At 39.9% G+C, this 14,942-nt stretch overlaps 1 protein-coding gene and 1 long non-coding RNA gene across 4 annotated transcripts in view; one reads left to right on the top strand and one right to left on the bottom strand.

Annotated features, from left to right (window-relative positions):
• The window catches only part of WDR72 (WD repeat domain 72), a 204,083-nt gene extending 197,011 nt beyond the window's left edge, over window positions 1-7,072 (bottom strand). For 2 of the 3 annotated variants that reach the window (XM_059913263.1, XM_059913268.1), the window contains exon 1: window positions 6,860-7,072. The gene's annotated coding sequence lies outside the window, so the exon portion shown is untranslated. The remainder of the gene's footprint in view (window positions 1-6,859) is intronic. The other variant, XM_059913264.1, reaches the window with a different exon arrangement.
• A 282-nt stretch (window positions 7,073-7,354) lies between these two features.
• On the top strand, window positions 7,355-13,571 carry LOC132360455 (uncharacterized). The gene is made up of 3 exons (XR_009501107.1): window positions 7,355-7,512; window positions 12,366-12,395; window positions 13,498-13,571. It is a non-coding gene; the product is annotated as an uncharacterized LOC132360455 (long non-coding RNA).
• The last annotated feature ends 1,371 nt before the right edge of the window (window positions 13,572-14,942 follow it).

The raw sequence follows: 14,942 nt of genomic DNA, 5'->3' as shown, positions 1-14,942 counted from the left end.
GGATGGTGCATCCCTTATACCTAGGCATTTCTCTTAGAAAAATTCTGCATTTTCCCATGGACCAGTTGTCTCTTTCCCTAGCCCTGAATCTATTTCCCTTTTCCCATCTTTAGCACACGCTGACGTTGAAGTCAGTCCACTGCCATTATGATAATCCTTTTCTCGCTGAATAAATAGATAGAAGGCACTCCCACAGGCAGGAGTATGAACCTAGGTAGACAACTCCTGTTTGGAGAAGGCTCTCTAATACCCAGGATTCCAGTGTTTACTGACTCTGCCTACAAAACACGGATGCTTCTGCCAAGGAAGTCTTTAAGACCACCCTCTGACATTCCAGGATCTGAGCAGAAATGTGGCCAAAACAGACTTACATCAAGAAGCCTTATGGGTGCAGAATTCCATGGTGGTTTAGAGGGAGTGGTAGAGGAGGGACAGGACTTTGAGGGTCATAATCCAAAGGAAACTTAGCCTTACTGGAATATTCAATTCTTTAAAAAGATATTTTCTGGGACTTCCAGCCCATTTCAGCATTAATTCAAGACACAAGAGGTGAGCCATTTACAACCATTCTTCTCACCTCTGTGGATTTTCTGTCAGGAGCAGACAAATCCTACCTCTTTTTTTATATTCCTCTTCCTCACCTCTTTTCATCATTTTCCTTGTCTTGGCACCCCCTACTTTCCCTTATTCCAGATCACATCCCCACCTTCTGCCTTAATTATCCTTTCCCAGTCTTAAGACAAAGTATTTTCAATTCGTGTTCACTAAAAGACACTCTAGACGTGGTGCTGTGCTGGGGGCTTTCCCATACATTATCTCATTTAGTCGACACACCCACCATTAGTCTTATTACGAAAAGGAGGCTTGGTAAATAAATCTAAATCCCTTGAATAGAATTATATCCCAGATCCGTCTGACTTCAAGGATCATCCCACTTCTCAAACAACTTGAGAGTGAGAGTACACACTGATGACTCCACTACCTTGTTTATAGATGAGCCAGTCCACTTATTCATTTAGAAACAAAAAAAAATCAAAAACAACTTAGGTCCAACCACAGGGGTGATTGAGGTGCCACATCACTCTTTAATCTGTGGGTAAATGTATAAATAGATTCTCTCTACTTAATCTACAAAACCTATTCATTACATCATTACATGTGTGAAAGTACCTGCATGGGCAAGAATGTTTTCCAAGCATCAGGACTTCATACAGAAACAACAACAAAAAGCCCACTGTAATACTGGTATCATGGAACAAGATTCCTAGTATAAAGTGAGATTTCCACACTGTAGTGACTTCAAGGCAGTGTATATCACAAGCGGTAGCTGAGGGAGACAGGGAAGGGCTTGGCTGGCTACAGGCCAATAGAAACCAGGCAAATGTAGCACTTTTCTAACATATCCTGGCTTCTGCTTATTCTAAAAAAAAATATCCCTGGCAGGGGGGATCCCTCTTGTCACTTCTCTGTTGGGTTTCTACTGACTGAACAAGTCCCTGTCCAGTGATATCAAGAAATTCTGTCCTTGGGGCATAAATAAATGCCCAGCTCCTATAGTTCATGGGAGTATGAGAGTCTGAGAGGCCTGGAATCGATCCAACCCATTTTAACTAGCAAGAAACTACCTAGTAATACCTTGTTTGTATTTCTTGGACGAGGGACACAAGAAACACTTATTTCATTCCACACAATAATTCACCACAATCAGAGGGAGCACAGTAAGGGCAACACCATCTCCCAGCTGCTGATTACATCAAAGGCTTGCAGCACAAATTCAATTTTATGATGTTAATCTCGGCCTGCCACTCAGAAATTTTCTCTGAGGGATATGATTTTTCTCTGGATTTCATTTTAAGAATGATTTTCTTCATCCACAATCAATAAAGATATGTTTTCATCAAAAGACTCTATCTTGGTAGAATTCAATTGGCTATTTCAATCCCTTTTGGTGACACAATATTAATTAAAATAGTTTATGTTGCACTTCAACTGGAAAAAGAGGCAGTGAAAATAGCAGCTACGCAGAACACATGTTCTGTACACATCGACATGGAGGGCAGAAAATAATTTTCTCTTTCTCCAGGCAACAGACATTAGCTCTTCAAGGGAGTTGCTCTGACTTAGTTTATCTCTGTGCTCTCACTGAAATTAATCAAAAAAGAAGCTCTTTCTGTTTGTATATTTTGTTCAACAGGAAATCGAAATGCACATAAAGAAGATGCTTCAAATTCTCACCTCCCAGTGATTCAGGAGGAGCAAAAGTAAGTGTCTGTGCCTGTGTGGCATATTGGGCTATTAAGAATCACAGTCACTGTTTCTCTTAACTAAAAAAAAATTATGATGCTATTAAAAATTTTCTGATTTTCAATTTCTAAATAATGATTGCAATTGAATACATTTTATTTCTCAAAAGGAAACACAGGATTAGTATCAAGTTTTTCACACTTAAAAAAAGAGGAGAAAATCATCAAATGTGCTACAGAAAATGAATTCTGCTTTAACAGTGATTTTGAAAGTGGCAGTCAGTTCACTTAACAAATATTTATGAAGTACCTACTGTGTGCCTGACTCTGGTCACCATTTGACGTTCAGATGATCTCAACTGGAGGCTGGAAATCTGAATTTTAACCTGCTCTACAAAGACATTCTTACATTTGAGGCGAAGAACTTAATCTCATCATCCCCCATGCACCACACAATTAATGAAATATAAAAATCAATTGATAAAATTAAAGCAATATTCACTGAATGAGTGCCCAAAAAGAATAATTCCCTCAAAAAGTTCTTACTCAGGGTCTGGTCTGCATGACCAAGTGAGAATGTCAATACCTGGCGGGCCTAATCTGGGCCTTCCACAGCAAACAGGCCTTGTCTGGCCCCCAACCTACAATGACTAAAGCTTAAAGTAGTTAAATTCTCTGCAATGACTAAAGCTTAAAGTAGTTAAATTCTTTTTCTATCTACTGCTGTCTAAACGAAACATGTAAAGAAATCTTCCATGTTCTGTAGGACTTTGCGAGAAAACTACCTGAGGTCTTTCCTTTGAAATCCACTTGGAGAAAGGGCCTAAACAGGAAAACTCTAGGTATTCAATCGTTGAGCAAATGTGTACATTGTTTACAAGAAGGGATCATTCAAGATGATCAAGTTAGAATGTTGAGGCAGAGTCTTCCAAATTTAAAAGAATTTTAAGAGCTAACAATACCAGAGAAAAATCACAAGAGGGTAAAATCCTCTAACAAATTCCTCCCAAAATGTTCAATTTGCAATTTGGTACTCCAAAAGAGCTAACGACACATTATCCAGATCTCCTCCCCACAAAATTTTTTTCTAAGCCTCACTTCAGTTGCTCAGACTGAAAACAAGGACTAGAGCAGGAAGCAGGGCCTAAAATGGTCTGAGATCTTATCATGTAAACACAGGAATGTTAACCTTTGTCTATCAAAGAACGCTCGGTGTGGTGGAACTCCTTTTACAGAGCCTGGTCTGGCAATATAGGCTAAAAAACATAGCTGGAGTTGAAAGTAAGCCTTTAGTGGTTGGGAAATAGGGGTAATGAAGGTGAAAGTATAAAGAGCTTCATACTTCATTCTAAACAACAAGAATAGTTACAACACCTCTTGGTCTGTTTTTTATAATATGCTTGAAATTGCTAAATCCCATCTATACTCAAGGCTGGATTCCTGTTGTATTTTCTCTCATCAAGAGACTAAGACGGGTGGAGGGAACCACACTGGTTGATTGTCACCTGTGTGTCAGACAGCCTCGTGTTTTGTAGGCAACGAAGTCTTCCAACAAAGTTGTGAGGTTGACATTCTTATGGGAGAGACTTGAAAATTAAATAAGGACCTAACAGTGTAAAATAATATACAACCTTCATTTTACGTTTGAGGAAACTAAAGCTCAGAGAACCAAAATAATTGCCAACATCCTGTAGCAGGAAAGGATGACACAGCATAGGGATACTGTGTGATGATTTGCATTTGTCATACTCTCTCACCCTATACCGTTGAAGACACAGAAGTCTCCCTTGGCCCAGAATGCTCTTCCTCAGCATTTCTTCCTGGCAAACTCCTATAAAAATGGAACCTTCAAAATGGGAACTAAATTTTAACTCCTTTAACTCCTTTGAGCCTCCCCTGGTTGATACATAGCACTCCTCTACTCCCAGCCTTCCCTTTTCTACCTTTACCAGAGCTCTGATCACTTTGATCCAATTCTTCCTGTTACCTGGACTATACTATGAATGCTTGGAAGGCAGGAAACTGTTTCTTTTTCCTTTGCATTTTGCTGGCAGGTAGTTTTACATATAGCAAGAAGTAAAAAAATGTTGAGGGGGAAGTCAAAAATTAATGTATTTGTTACAAGTGAATGTGATATGGCTTCAAGAGTTGCCTCTTTTTTTCTTCTTCTCCCAGACAAATCAGCTTGACTGTAACTCTGTCTGCACAAGGAAGAAAAGGCAGATGTAGAAAAATATCCTTGGCTGTCAAGATGCATTCTATTCCTATTGAAGCAGCCTAAAATCTTATCAGCTTTCTGGGCCCTTAAAACTCACCACTGACTCAGAGGAAACACACATTCAATTTACCATGAGATTGACTGGTTCAATTAATTACAACTCCCTCATCCTGTACTTGCTTATTCTTTAAACATTCATATATAGGACTTTAATTTTTCCAGGTGAAATTTTGTCTTGTTAAAAGTAAAGAAGGAAGGAGGTCAGTGTTGGGAAAAATTTTTCTACCATTTATCGACTATTAAGTTGTAGACACTGCTATTTACATTATGTGCATCACTTCATTTGATCTTCATAATGACCCTAAGCATAATTATTATCTTTATTCTAAACATGAGGAAAATGAGGCTTGGAGAATATAAATAGCTTGCCCAAGATAAGAGGTAGAAATCCAAGACAGATTCAGGAGTCTCCAAATCTCACGCCCTTAACCACTGCACTACCTTGCTTAGGTGGGGCAGGGGCATTGCCCAACATGTTCGGAAGCCCTTTGGAAATGAGAGCAAACTCTAGACGAGATATTGCTCTAGAGCAGTGATACCTAGCTCTAGAAGTGAGGAGTTGCTTTTTATAGAAGAATTCAAAGAGACCCAAATGTCCTTTAAGACCAAACAGAATTTTCTTATTTTGAAGACAAAAATGACACACATAAGTTAAAGGACTTGCTGGTACCTCAGAGTTAATCTGGGGACTTGCCAGGACTTCAGAGATGGTCTGGTATGAGAACTTAGACATATTCTTTTAGTCTTTATCCCTACCTCATCTCCCTGCCTCCAACTTAGTTTAGAGCAGAATTTAATCTAAAAATGTTATGACTGGGGAAAAAATAAGTATACATTCAGAACAGAGCTCCAGAGAAATGTCTTTTATAATGCACAGACAGAATTCTTAATAAGAGACGCTGCATACTGTAGCACTATTAAATAACAGAAAAAATAAGTGAACTGTCAAGCCACAAATAAATCTGAATGAAGCAATCTTGAAACTTTGAAATATTCCTAATACCATTATTTTCAAGGTTCCACAGAGTTATTTAATAACTTATATATACTTCTATTCCAGTTGGCCTCTATAAACTAGAACCTTAGGTTTCTAAAGCAGTCACTTCATTGGATAGAGACTGTTAATGCAATATTTCACACACAGAGAGTCTTAACAGTTGATATTTTATTGATAAAATAATTATATTAATAATTTTAAAACATCTTCCCGAAAAGTAGTGAGAATATTGGAACTCAAGAGAGTCCCAATTTTTGCGGTTTTTAAAAAAATAATAATCACTTTACTAGATGGTAGCATGGACAGAGTTTCCCTTTCTCCTCCAGCCCTTTGCATTCTTTACAGAAAACACTGTTGGTGCATTTTAATATTGAAGGAGCTAAAAGAGGGCTAAGGAACAAAAGTCACAAGACCGAATTAACCACAAGTAATGCATGACAAAAGAGGCTGCTTTCTTCTCCCCTGATCTTTAACTGGTGAGAATTCAGGAGAGTGGAGACTAACCCACTGTGTGTTGCAGGGCGGGAGAAGCGAGGGTTGGGGTAGGAATGGGGATGAAAGAAACAAAAATTTCTAAACCCCTTTCTTCAGGTAGAAAATTCCCAACATGTGACCTAGTCTCCAAAGGTGACCTTGAACTCATTTAGCATTAAAAGTGCGAGGGGGAGGAAGACAAAGTTAACGTTGCTATACAGCAACGTTCTGTTTGCATCTTAGAAACAGTTTAGAAATGAACACAAAAATGCTCTAATCGATGAGGAGGGCGGAATAAGGAAGCACCCGTCCGCAAGGGAGTATTACTAGCGCTTCACCTTTGCCAGATTTTCGTCAATACAGACATCACCCCCTTGATTTTCCTGTCCCTCGTCCAACTTTTCAAGTGACAAAAGTGTTGTGTCCGTAACCTTTATTGCTGGCTCAGCGGCAGGTGCACATCAAGGAAAGTTTTCACCAGATCCACTGACGCGACAGGTCTCAAGCTGTCACACCCTCGCCAGCCGGCGTCCACCGGATGATTTCCCCAGCTACCGGACTCAACTTAATGAATTCAACGGACTCCAGTCCCAGAGAAGTCCGATTTCCGAGACCCAAGCAACTCTCTCAGTAGTGAATGGCGGGTCTCTAAAAGTATCTGGCAGACTACAGGCAGGAATACTAAGGCCCTCCCCTACCCTCCGCCACCCAACCCCCCGCCCCATACTCGAAAGGACCAGTTTGATAGGTGCGTGTCTTCGGTCACTACTGATGCGACATCTGGACGAGAGAGTAGAAGAGGGAATTTTCCACGTGCAAGAACTTGGAGCAAAAGAAGAGATTATAGCAACTGCTACACGCGCTCACCTTCCTTCCCAGCCCCTCAGTATCCAAACCCTCGGCCTGAAGGCGGGAAGCCGAGGGCTGCACGAGCCTGAGGCCGTCAGAGGCCCACCGCTTGGGACAGACGAACCCGAGCCGAGCCGGTGGGAGGCCGCCTTACCCGAGCCTGGGTGCCGCGAAGCAGCAGCGGCCCAGCAGCCTGGCAGCTCGGCAGCAGGCCAGCGGGACGGCCTTTTTGGACCGGCCACGCCCCGACACCACGCCCCCACCCCGACACCACGCCCCACCCCGACACCACGCCCCCACCCCGGCACCACGCCCCCACCCCGGCACCACGCCCCACCCCGGCACCACGCCCCACCCCGACACCACGCCCCCACCCCGGCACCACGCCCCACCCCGACACCACGCCCCCACCCCGACACCACGCCCCACCCCGACACCACGCCCCCACCCCGGCACCACGCCCCACCCCGACACTACGCTCTCCCAACCGCGGACGCCACGCCTGGCGCCCCACCCTCACTCCGGCCGGAGCTCCGATTCTCCCCTGCGGTCCCGCGGCTCCCTCCCGCTCTCACTGGCGGTGGCGACTGGAACAGGCCGGTCCTCGGGCGTGGACGTGCTCTGTCCTTCCAGGGCTGGAGAGAGTTGGAGTTGAGGCGAGGAAAATCAAGGTAGGCCAGGTGACAAGGACCCTCACCCCGGCACTGACGGGGACTGGGAGCCTCAGGACCTTTGAGAAAGGAAGGGAAGAAGTTCACCTCCCTCCGCATCCTCCCAGAAGGGGAGAGTGAGCGTTCAGGGAGCTAGAAAGGGTGGAAAATTCACCGCTGAAACCAGCGTCCTGACCTGCTCTGAGTGTGCCCAGTATCACAACTGACCGGGTAGTTTAGAAAAATGGGAGGGACAGTTTGCTTTTCTCAGGTTTCTCAGTTATTTTATTTAATCCTCCACACCCTGTGGGCAACTTAGTCCTGAATTCTAAGACTCCTGGAAGCAGGTGGGGACAGATTGTTTTTTTAAACATCTTTATTGGAGTATAATTGCTTTACAGTGTTGTGTTGGTTTCTGCTGTATAACAAAGTGAATCAGCTATACGTATACATATATCCCCATACCTCCTCCCTCTTGCATCTCCCTCCCACCTTCCCTATCCCACCCCTCTAGGTGGTCACAAAACTGATCTCCGCGTGCTATGCAGCTGCTTCCCACTAGCTATCTGTTTCACATTTGGTAGTATATGTAAGTCCATGCCACTCTCTCACTCTGGGGGACAGATTTTTAACCACTCCCTTTTCACTGATACCTATCTGGCTTCCCAAATACTAAGGATAGTTGTCCAGGCCCAAGTCAGCACAAGTTCTAGGTCTCCTCTGAGGTCAAACTTCACATACCCTGGATTTTCCTGTGTGAAATCCCTCCAAGGAGGACACTCCTCTCATCTTCATCCTCTGAGCTGGGTTAGTTCCTATTCTTGGTTCATCTGGAACCTCACTTACCCCATGCAGGTTAGGTGTTCCTGCTATTCACTCCCAAGATGTGTCACTTCCTCTGCCATAACACTTGTCATGACCTACTGCAGTTACTTGTTGCATTGGCCTCCCCTGCTTGACTGTAAGGTCTGTGAAGACAGGGACACCAAGCATGTAGTAGATATTGATACATAATAAATATTGTTGACTCATGACATGCATCTAACAGTCACCTGTTAAGGTGACCACAGGCCCCAGTTCTTTAAAGAACTTCCCTCACCTATCCTTAACTTCTGAGTCTCAGGATTTTATTTCAAAGTTGACATTCCCACCCCCATTGCCATTGCCAAGTATTCATCCGACCCCTTGAGCAGAGCCTTCTCCTTCAGTCTTCATAAAGATTCAGATATTGAAAGAGCCCTAGACTTGGTTCCTCTTGTTTGAGCTCTGCCACAACTAGCTCAGGTGTGTTAAAGGCCCTCAACCGTTCTGGGTCTCAGATCAGAGCCTTTGATAGTTTTAGGGCACATGAAAATGGGGGGGAAAGGAAAAATTTTTTAAAATAGAACTTTTAGGTTGAAAAAAGTGTTAATAATATATAATATTAATTTAATGGTCTTTATTGCCAGTGCAGTTGACATTGTTGAACTTTCTAAGCCCTATAATGGTGGAAAACAATAAGAGTTGAAGAAATCTTCCCACTCCTTCCTGTTCCAGAAATAGGAACTGGTTTATTGCAAGGAATCATCCTTCCCCAAATGACTTAAATAAGACTTACTCATAAGAGGAAGGAACACTCCCAAACTCATTCTATTAGGCCATCATCACCCTGATACCAATACCAGACAGAGATACTGCAAAAAAAGAAAATTACAGACCAATATCATTAATGAATATAGATGCAAAAATACTCAACAAAATACTAGCAAACAGAATCTAGCAACACATTAAAAGGATCATACACCATGATCAAGTGGGATTTATCCCAGGGATGCAAGGATTCTTCAATATATGCAAATCAATCAATGTGACACACCATATTAACAAGCTAAAGAATATGATCATCTCAATAGATGCAGAAAAAACTTTTGACAAAATTCAACACCCATTTATGATAAAAACTCTCCAGAAAGTGGGCATAGAGGGAACCTACCTCAACATAATAAAGACCATATACGACAAACCCACAGCAAACATCATTCTCAATGGTGAAAAACTGAAAGCATTTCCTCTAAGATCAGGAACAAGACAAGGATGTCCACTCTCACCACTATTATTTGACATAGTTTTGGAAGTCCCAGCCAGGGCAATCAGAGAAGAAAAAGAAATAAAAGGAATTGGGAAAGAAAATTGGAAAAGAAGAAGTAAAACTGTAACTGTTTGCAGATGACATGATACTATATATAGAGAATCCTAAAGATGCCACCAGAAAACTACTAGAGCTAATCAATGAATTTGGTAAAGTTTCAGGATACAAAATTAATGCACAGAAATCTCTTGCATTCCTATGCACTAACGATGAAAGATCTGAAAGAGAAATTAAGGAAGCAATACCATTTACCATGGCATCAAAAAGAATAATATACCTAGGAATAAACCTACATAAGGAGGTAAAAGACCTGTACTCAGAAAACTATAAGACACTGATGAAAGAGATCAAAGATGACACAAACAGATGGAGAGATATACCATGTTCTTGGATTGGAAGAATCAATATTGTGAAAATGACTATACTACCCAAAGCAATCTACAGATTCAGTACAATCCCTATCAAATTACCAATGGCATTTTTTACAGAACTACAACAAAAAATCTTAAAATTTGTATGGAGACACAAAAGACCCCGAATAGCCAAAGCAATCTTGAGGGGAAAAAATGGAGCTGGAGGAATCAGACTCCCTAAATTCAGACTATACTACAAAGCTACAGTAATCAAGGCAATATGGTATTGGCACAAAAACATAAATATAGATCAATGGAACAGGATAGAAAGCCCAGAGATAAGGCCATGCACCTATGGTTAACTAATCTATGACAAAAGAGGCAAGGATATACAATGGAGAAAAGACAGTCTCTTCAATAAGTGGTGCTGGGAAAACTGGACAGCTACATGTAAAAGAATGAAATTAGAACACTCCCTAACACCATACACAAAAATAAACTCAAAATGGATTAAAGACCTAGATGTAAGACCGAGCACTATAAAACTCTTAGAAGAAAACATAGGTAGAATGCTCCTTGACATAAATCACAGCAAGATCTTTTCTGACCCACGTCCTAGAGTCATAGAAATAAAAACAAAAATAAACAAATGGCACCTAATGAAACTTCAAAGCTTTTGCACAGCCAAGGAAACTATAAACAAGGCGAAAAGACAACTTTCAGAATGGGAGAAAATATTTGCAAACGAGTCAACGGACAAAGGATTAATCTCCAAAATATATAAACAGCTCATGCAGCTCAATATTAAAAAAACAAACAACCCAATCCGAAAATGGGCAGAAGACCTAAATAGACATTTCTCCAAAGAAGACATACAGATGGCCAAGAGGAACATGAAAAGCTGCTCAACATCATTAATTATTGGAGAAATGCAAATCAAAACTACAATGAGGTATCACCTCATACCGGTTAGAATGGGCATCATCAGAAAATCTACAAACAACAAATGCTGGAGAAGGTGTGGAGAAAAGGGAACCCTCTCGCACTGTTGGTGGGAATGTAAATTGATACAACCGCTATGGAGAACAGTATGGAGGCTCCTTAAAAAACTAAAAATAGAATTACCATATGACCCAGCAATCCCACTACTGGGCATATACCCAGAGAAAACCATAATTCAAAAAGACACATGCACCCCAATGTTCACTGCAGCACTATTTACAATAGCCAGGTCATGGAAGCAACCTAAATACCCACTGACAGACAAATGGATAAAGAAGATGCAGTACATATATACAATGGAATATTACTCAGCCATAAAAAGGAGTGAAAGTGGGTCATTTGTAGAGACGTGGATGGCTCGAGAGACTCTCATACAGAGAGTGAAGTAAGTCAGAAAGAGAAAAACAAATATCATATATTATCACATATATGTGGAATCTAGAAAAATGGTACAGAAGAACCAGTTTGCCAGGCAGAAATAGAGACACAGGTGTAGAGAACAAACGTATGGACACCAAGGGCGGAAGTGGGGGGAGGGGATGAACTGGGAGATTAGGATTGACATATATACACTAATATGTATAAAATAGATAACTAATAAGAACATGCTCTATAAAAATAAAGAAATTAATAAAATAATTTTTTAAGGAAAATAAAAAGCACTGAAAATAGAATAAATGAAGGTAAATTTAAAAAAAAAATTTTTAAATGAAGACTTACTGATAAGACTTACCTTGTTTATGTATGACACAGACCCTCCAAATTCCCATTCTTTGCATCATAAATGATTAGCTGAACTGTTTGTGCTCGCTAACCAATCTGAACAAAATACCTGCTACCTTGACTTGACCAAACTTTACTTAGGTTCTCTCTTTCTCCCTGGCCCTGAACTTTGACCAGCCCTCAGCCTGAGCCAGCATACAACCACTCTTTTTTTTTTTTTTTCTGTAATAAAATTTTAATAAATAGTGGTTAAATTCCAAATCATTCAAAACACAACTAAATATGTTTTGAAAGAAGACGCTCAGCTTCTTTCAGCATTAACGCAATATTATCAAATATTTTAGGCAAACAGAATTAAAATCTGACTGTAAAAATGCACATACAATATTGTTAAAAGCAAGGTGCCACCTGACACTTACGAAGAAGCTCGTAAGTCTCAGAGAATACTTTATCAAGGCAGTGTTATTGACATTGCAATAAACATGTTAAAAGCACAAAAAAATCTGTGAAAATACAATTAGTACAATATCCTAAAAAGAGTATAGAAAAGAACTCAAAAATATGAATCCAAAACACTTGAGACATTAATTTAAAGGCTAAGAATATTTGAAATCTTCACACAGCAGGTGGAAGAGGTTTCTAATATAGCTGCTCTCTTCATTTTTCAGGTGTTTATTTTAAAAGAAGATTAACAAAAAGTGAGTATGAAAAAAAAAGAAACAACCTTCTTAAGTGTCTGACATTTAAAAAATATTCTGTCAAGTAAGGTGTCAAAACTGTGTTGATATTTGTATTGAGAATCTGAAAACAGCATGAGAGAAAAACTATGAAACTTTTATTATGTGTAAGCTATCATTATATGTTTCATAGAAAAATAACACCAGTTAAGAAAGTTGCTGGAAAATATTGTCATAAAATATCATTACTAAGTGTATTTTTATTTAAGTTTTGGGGCAGAGGATTTTAATTTTATTTTGTTTAAAGTTACTTGTAATCCTAGTTGGAGTCCTTTCATTGTTTTTTTTTTGTACTGGAATCTGTTGTATGTTTCTATGAAAGTTTATGATATGAGAATTTCAAATGGCATTTTAAATGTTAGCCGTTCAACTCTATACATTGTTTATGGAGCTTGCATATTTTGCTCCTAATATTAATAATCTAGATAAATCCAACTCACATTCACAGAGTCACCTACTTTTAAATGTAGCTAATTGTCAGCATTAAATTGTCAGCATTAAAACTGAAGCTTAACATTTGATTTCATCACTCAAGGAAAAATAAATTTGACTATTTTGAAATATTGAATGATTATTTAATAGGTGAAGCCACATCTAATTTGATGATTTTTTGAAAGATTTCTAAGTTACAAGATACATTTTTAAAAAAGCTCTTCTCAAACAATGAACATCTCTGTTGGCAAAGGAACATTTTCAGATTCAATTAAAGAAAGCAAGTACTAGTTAAATACTGGTAAGGTAGTACAACCACTCTTAACAGCCCCCTGAAAATAAGCTAACCTCCAGGTACAACTTTCTCTTCTCTACTGTAAGATCATGCCACTCTAGCTCATCCCACTTCCCCACATCCTGTTCCTTACAGCATTGTTTATTTCTCCCTAGAAAAGAAAAGACCTTTTCCACCTAACCTTCCAAAGGCTTGAGGATCTAAGGATCAAAGCTTTTCCCCTATTGCAATAGTCCCCCTACCCCAATTGCAGTAATCACTTAGAAAATTCTTTTGAATAAAGTCTCCCCTTACCTTGTTTTTTTTTGACCTTGTAAAATATATTTTTTAATACAGGCATACCTCAGAAATATTGCGGGTTCAGTTCCAGACCACTGAAGTAGAGCGAGTCACACATATTTCGGTTTCCCAGTGAGTATAAAATTTATGTTCACATCATACTGTAGTCTGTTAAGTGTGCAATAGTATTATGTCTAAAAAAAAAATGTACATACTTTATTTAAAAAATAATACTCTTGGAAAATGGTGCCCATAGACTTGCTTGATGCCGGCATGCCACAAACCTTCAATTTGTTAAAAACACTGTATCTGTGAAGCACAGTAAAGCGAAGCATAATAAAATGAGGTGTGCCTGCATTGTTTATGAGGAAAGGGCCCTCAAAAGCAAAAGTGCACTGTCTCAGATTCCCGGCTATAAAATGGAGAAGTTAGATTACATAGAACAAAATCTTTTTTGGCCCCAAAACTAAAGAATTCAGAAGCTGAATTTCCAAAGAAAAGCAAGTCAGACCTTATAGACCTCAGCAGAAAAAGCAAGCTGGCAATTGAGAACCACAGTGGGCACTGGAGGTGATTTGTTTGGCTAGCCTGGTATTGTTGTTGCTGTTATTTTTTAAATTGAATTTGAATGTCACACTCCTCACCAATCTCTGTAGTTTTCAACATTTATGTTACCTCTTTGGTCATTGAAGGAATTTAAGTTTGCGTCCCTAGACTGCTTTCGTGCTCTCAGAAAAGGGCCTTGAATTACAAAAATATCTCCTCCCTTTCCTCCACCACATCAATATGGATAGGCAAGCAATGATGTCTGCTAATCTCTATACTGTAGAATTCAAGTGTTTGAATGAAAGGACGAATATTTCATTTATAGTTGAAATGTGTTTCTTTGGTGACAAGATACTAGCCAGTGCAACCATCTTTCCTTTTTAGGCACTGAAAGAATTTTACGAGATAAAATACTTATCCCTGGAGGGTATGTGGTAATTTAACTTTAAATCAGAATAGATTCTCTAACATACTATAATACAAAAAAATGAATAGAAATAATACATAAGGAAATATTAGTTTGGCCAATTCTGTGAAATAATCAAAAATAACTTGTGATGGTTTTAATACATGTCTAAAACTTCTATAATACTCCTTCCTTTGGTGGAGCCTGATTCCCCTCCCCTTCAGTGTGGGCTATATTTAGTGACTGGCTTCTAACAAATAGAATGTGGTAGGAATGATGGAGAATAACTAGCAAAGGTACATCATAAAATGACATTGTAACTTCCACCTCGTTTTCCCTCTCTCTTGGATCTCTCTCTGGAGAAAGCCCCTTAACATGTTGTTAGGACATTCAAGGAACTTTATAGAGAGGTCCATGTGGTTAAGAACTGAGGTCTCCTGCCAATAGCCATCAAGAAGCTGAGGCCGCTTCATATGAGGATGCCATCTTAGACATGGATCCTCCAGTCCCAGCTGACATCTTGACTGCAACCTCATGAGATACCCTGCAC

Source organism: Balaenoptera ricei, chromosome 2 (assembly GCF_028023285.1).
Source record: "Balaenoptera ricei isolate mBalRic1 chromosome 2, mBalRic1.hap2, whole genome shotgun sequence".
In the NCBI taxonomy this organism is placed as follows: Eukaryota; Metazoa; Chordata; class Mammalia; order Artiodactyla; family Balaenopteridae; genus Balaenoptera; species Balaenoptera ricei.
The sequence above is the reverse complement of the archived record's forward strand: the minus strand, read 5'-3'. Positions and strand labels throughout refer to the sequence as shown.